Raw genomic sequence first — 6,000 nt, forward strand, 5'->3', positions numbered from 1 at the left:
TCCAGATCAGGATGGTCAAGTAGAGTCGAGATCAGGAAGGTCAAGTGGAGTCCAGATCAGGATGGTCAAGTAGAGTCGAGATCAGGAAGGTCAAGTGGAGTCCAGATCAGGATGGTCAAGTGGAATCCAGATCAGGAAGGTCAAGTGGAGTCCAGATTAGGAAGATCAAGTTGAGTCAAGACAGGAAGGTCAAGTGGAGTCCATATCAGGAAGGTCAAGTGGAGTCTAGAGCAGGAAGGTCAAGTGGAGTCCAAGTCAGAAATGTCAAGTAGAGTCCAGAGCAGGATGGTCAAGTGGAGTCCAGATCAGGAAGGTCAGGTGGAGTCCAGATCAGGAAGGTCAAGTGGTGTCCTGATCAAGAAGATCAAGTGGAGTCCAGATCAAGAAGGTCAAGTGGAGTCCAAATCAGGAAGGTCAAGTGGAGTCAAGATCAGGAAAGTCAAGTGAAATCAAGATCAGGAAGGTCAATTGGAGACCAGATCATTAAGGTTAAGTGAAGTATAGATGAGAAGGCCAAGTGGAGTCCAGTCCAGGAAGGTCAAGTAGAGTCCAGATCAGGAAGGTTAAGTGAAGTTAAAATCAGAATGGTCAAGTGGAGTCCAGATCAAGAAGGTCAAGTGGAGTTCAGATCAGGAAGGTCAAGTGGAGTCCAGATCAGGAACATCAAGTGTACACAAATAACCCGCACATAAAAGAGAGAAGCTTACGACGACGTTTCGGTCCGACTTGGACCATTGACAAAGTCACACTAACAGAGGTGGAGCAGGACGGCTATATATAGGCAGGAAAAGGTGGAGGTAGTAGTAGTAGTAATAGTAGTAGTAGTAGTAGTAGTACAAGAATAGTGTATAATACCAACAAGATGAAATTAAGACACATGCACAACACCCGGGCATCCCCATCGTAGACGTTTCGCCATCCAGTGGCTGGCTGGATGGCAAAACGTCTACGATGGGGATGCCCGGGTGTTGTGCATGTGTCTTAATTTCATCTTGTCGGAATTGTACACTATTCTTGTACTACTACTACTACTACTACTATTACTACTACTACTACCTCCACCTCTTCCTGCCTATATATAGCCGTCCTGCTCCACCTCTGTTAGTGTGACTTTGTCAATGGTCCAAGTCGGACCGAAACGTCGTCGTAAGCTTCTCTCTTTTATGTGGGGGTTATTTGTGTATCGTTCCAGTCACGGTATTGTGCCTTTGTATTATTTACATCAAGTGTAGTTCATATCAGGAAGGACAAGTGGAGCCCAGATCAAGATGGTCAAGTGGAGTCCAGATCTGGAAGGTCAAGTGAAGTCCAGAGCAAAAAGATTAAATGGAGTCCAGATCAGGAAGGTCAAGTGGAGTCCAGATCAGGATGGTCAATTGCAGTCCAGTTCAGGAAGGTCAAATGGACTCCAGATCAGGATGGTCAAGTGGAGTCCAGATCAGGAAGATCGAGTGGAGTCCAGATCAGAAATGTAAAGTGGAGTCCAGATCATGATGGTCAAGTGGTGTCCAGATCAGGAAGGTCAAAGAGAGTCCAGATCAGGAAGGTCAAGTGGAGTCCAGATCAGGAAGGTCAAGTAGAGTCCAGATCAGGAAGGTCAAGTGGAGTCCAGATCAGGATGGTCAAGTGGAGTCTAGATCAGGAAGGTCAAGTGGAGTCCAAATCAATTACGTCAAGTGGAGTAAAGATCAGGAAGGTCAAGTGGAGCCCAGATCAGGATGGTCAAGTGGGGTAAAGATCAAGAAGGTCAAGTGGAGTCCAGATCAGGAAGGTTAAGTGAAGACCAGCTCAGGAAGGTCAAGTGGAGTCCAGATCAGGAAGGTCAAGTGGAGTTCAGGCCAGTAAGGTCAAGTGGAGTCCAGGTCAGGAGGGTCAAGCGGAGTCCAGGTCAGGAAGGTCAAGTAGAGTCCAGGTCAGGAAGGTAAAGTGGAGTCCATGTGAGGAAGGTCAAGTGGAGTCCAGGTCAGGAAGGTGAAGGGGAGTCCAGGTGTGGAAGGTCAAGTGGAATCCAGGTTAGGAAGGTCAAGTAGAGTCCACGTCAGGAAGGTCAAGTGGAGTCCAGGTCAAGAAGGTCAGTGGAGTCCAGCTCAGGATGGTCAAGTGGACTCCAGGTCATGAAAGTCAAGTGGAGTCTAGGTCAGGAAGGTCAAGTGGAGTCCAGATCAGGAAGGTCAAGTGGAGTCTAGGTCAGGAATGTCAAGTGAAGTCCAGGTCAGGAAGGTCAAGTGGAGTCCAGTCAAGGAAGGTCAAGTGGAGTCCAGATCAGGAAGGTCATAAGGAGTCCAGGTCAGGAAGGTCAAGTGGAGCCCAGGTCAGGAAAGTCAAGAGGAGTCCGTATCAGGATGGTCTAGTGGAGTCCAGGTCAGGATGGCTATGTGGAGTCCAGATCAGGATGGTCAAGTGTAGTCCAGATCAGTAAGGTCAAGTGGAGTCCAGATCAGGATGGTCAAGTGGAGTCCAGGTCAGGATGGTCAAGTGGAGTCCTGATCAGGAAGGTCAAGTGGAATTCAAATCAGGTACGTCAAGTGGAGCCCAGGTAAGGAAGGCCAAGTGGAGTCCAGATCATAAAGATCAAGTGGAGTCCCGGCCAGGAAGGTCAAGTGGAGTCCAGGTCAGGAGGGTCAAGCGGAGTCCAGGTCAGGAAGATCAAGAGTTGTCCAGGTCAGGATGGTCAAGTGGAGTCCAGGTGAAGAAGGTCAAGTGGAGTCCAGGTCAGGAAGGTCAAGTAGAGTCCAGGTGTGGAAAGTCAAGTGGAATCCAGGTCAGGAAGGTCAAGTGGAGTCCACGTCAGGAAGGTCAAGTGGAGTCCAGGTCAGGAAGGTCAGCTGAGTCCAGCTCAGGATGGTCAAGTGGAGTCCAGGTCAGGATGGTCAAGTGGAGTCCAGGTCAGGAAAGTCAAGTGGAGTCTAGGTCAGGAAGGTCAAGTGGAGTCCAGATCAGGAAGGTCAAGTGGAGTCTAGGTCAGGAAGGTCAAGTGGAGTGCAACTCATGAACGCCAAGTGGAATAGAGGTCAGGAATGTCAAGTGAAGTCCAGGTCAGGAAGGTCAAGTGGATTCCAGATTAGGAAGGTCAAGTGGAGTCCAGATCAGGAAGGTCATACGGAGTCCAGGTCAGGAAGGTCAAGTGGAGTCCAGGTCAGGAAAGTCAAGAGGAGTCGGTATCAGGATGGTCAAGTGGAGTCCAGGTCAGGATGGTCATGTGGAGTCCAGATTAGGATTGTCAAGTGTAGTCCAGATGAGGAAGGTCAAGTGGAGTCCAGATCAGGATGGTCAAGTGGAGTCCAGGTCAGTTTGTTCAAGTGGAGTCCTGATCAGGAAGGTCAAGTGGAATCCAGATCAGGATGGTCAAGTGGAGTCCAGATCAGGAAGGTCAAGTGGAATTCAGATCAGGAAGGTCAAGTGGAGTCCAGATCAGGATGGTCAAGTGGAGTCCTGATCAGGAAGGTCAAGTGGAGTCCTGATCAGGAAGGCCAAGTGGAGTCCAGATCAGGATGGTCAAGAGGAATCCAGATCAGGATGGTCAAGTGGAGTCCAGATCAGGAAGGTCAAGTGTAGTCCAGATCAGGAATGTTAAATGGAGACCAGATCAGGAAGATCGAGTGGAGTCCAGATCAGAAACGTAAAGTGGAGTCCAGATCTGAATGGTCAAATGGAGTTGCGGTCAGGAAGATCAAGTGGAGTCCTGATCAGGAAGGTCAAGTGGAGTCCTGATCAGGAAGGCCAAGTGGAGTCCAGATCAGGATGGTCAAGAGGAATCCAGATCAGGATGGTCAAGTGGAGTCGAGATCAGGAAGGTCAAGTGGAGTCCAGATCAGGAAGGTTAAATGGAGTCCAGATCAGGAAGGTCAAGTAGAGTCCAGATCAGGAAGGTCAAATGGAGTCCAGAGCAGGAAGCTCAAGTGGAGTCCAAATCATGTACTTCAAGTGGAGTAAAGACCATGAAGGTCAAGTGGAGTCCAGATTTGGATGGTCAAGTGGGGTAAAGATCAAGAAGATCAAGTGGAGTCCATATCAGGAAGGTCAAGTGGAGTCCATATCAGAAAGGTCAAGTGAAGTCCAGATCAGGAAGGTCAAGTGGAGTCCTGATTAGGAAAGTCTAGTGGAGTCCTGATCATGAAGGTCAAGTGGAGTCCAGATCATGAAGATCAAGTGGAGTCCAGATAAGGAAGGTCAAGTGGAGTCCAGATCAGGAAGGTCAAGTGAAGTCCAGATCATGAAGGTCAAGTGGAGTCCAGATCAGGAAGGTCAAGTGGAGTCCTGATTAGGAAAGTCTAGTGGAGTCCTGATCAAGAAGGTCGAGTGGAGTCCAGATCATGAAGATCAAGTGGAGTCCAGATAAGGAAGGTCAAGTGGAGTCCAGATCAAGAAGGTCAAGTGAAGTCCAGATCATGAAGGTCAAGTGGAGTCCAGATCAGGTAGGTCAGCATCAAGCCCCCACACCACCTTGATATTACAGGTAAGTCACATCATCATTTCTACCTAACATTGTGGATTCCTGGTATATAAATGATGATCATTCCTGGACTATCATTAGTATCTGATAATGATAAAATTAGTTAAGCACACAATATATGGTAAGTTGAATCAGAGTGATTAGAAGATAAATTCTGAGCTCCACCGTGTATCACACTTACATAAATGATGACAATATATAGATACTTAGAACTTGCCTTTTGGATCTCATTCTGAGGGCAGAATGCAGTATATTCTCTTACATAGAATCTATTCTCAAAAATGGCCAGGAAATGCAATGAAAAAACGACGTGAAACTTTCCGAAAAATTAGAAGGTTGTGTGAAAAAATAACTAAACTCTCTTACCTTTCAAAGGAAATAGACGCTCTCAGAGCAGTCAATAGTGGCAATGTTTTGACCTGTCCCGAGAGAGGAGCAGCATAACCACACACTACTGTGACAACCCTTACACTGCCAGCCTTCACTCTCTCAACCTCACACACGTACACGCGCGTACTCACACAAACATCAGGAGGCCAGAGAGTTGGGAGCTGTGGCCGGGGCCAGGAATTGTGATCCGACCCCTGCGATCACTTATTGACGAGTATACACAATCACATATATATACACATACACACAATCACACTATCAGAGGAGGAAGTTTAGGCATGACTCATAAGGATCTGGACAGGCTGCAGGCCTGATACAGAAACTGGCTCCTGGAGTTCAACCCTACCAAGACTGCAGACGGAGTACAGTATAGACAGCCTATGTTGTCTGCCCAGCTGAGTTCACATTTCGCAGGGCACTATGGTGCTGACACTTAGTAGCATAGGCTTAGCAGCTCAGCCTGCCTCACGCTTATTCTCTTTCACTTGGCGGCGTCTTCACCTAGGAACAACAGCTCCTCTTATGGACTGGCTTTCGCCCTAACTCACTCTGCCCACTGTGAACCCCTTTTGTCTAATAAATTCAAAGCTAGTCAATCGGTAGTATTCTCTCCTACTTCTACGCTACCCTGAAAGTCATCACAACTCCAGACTCCAGAGAGAAATTGACAAGGTGGACAAAGACAGAATGTTCCAGAGATGTGACACAGCAACAAGAGGACACAGTTGAAAGTTGAAGACACAGATGAATTACAGGGATGTTAGGAAGTATTTCTTAAGTCACAGAGTAGTCAGAAAGTGGAATAGTTTGGGAAGCGATGTAGTGGAGGCAGGATCCATACATAGCTTTAAGCAGAGGTATGATAAAGCTCACGGTTCAGAGAGAGTGACCTACTAGCGACCAGTGAAGAGGCGGGGCCAGGAGCTAGGACTCGACCAGTGCAACCTCAACTAGGTGAGTACAACTAGGTGAGTACACACATACACACACACACACACACACACACACACACACACACACACACACACACACACACACACACACACACACACACACACACAGTATGAGCCCATGGTTTACCCAAAGGTGCAGGGAGGCAAAAACCAAGTGTGCTAGGGAATGGAAGAAATATAGAAGGCAAAGGACCCTGCAGAATA

At 47.8% G+C, this 6,000-nt stretch overlaps 1 protein-coding gene across 1 annotated transcript in view; it reads right to left on the bottom strand.

Moving 5' to 3' along the window:
• Positions 1 to 4,948, bottom strand: part of LOC128690675 (insulin-like peptide receptor) — a 646,235-nt gene extending 641,287 nt beyond the window's left edge. Inside the window, exon 1 of the mRNA XM_070088152.1 lies at positions 4,820 to 4,948. The gene's annotated coding sequence lies outside the window, so the exon portion shown is untranslated. The remainder of the gene's footprint in view (positions 1 to 4,819) is intronic.
• Between the last annotated feature and the right edge of the window lie 1,052 nt (positions 4,949 to 6,000).

This window comes from Cherax quadricarinatus, chromosome 24 (assembly GCF_038502225.1).
Source record: "Cherax quadricarinatus isolate ZL_2023a chromosome 24, ASM3850222v1, whole genome shotgun sequence".
NCBI lineage: Eukaryota > Metazoa > Arthropoda > Malacostraca > Decapoda > Parastacidae > Cherax > Cherax quadricarinatus.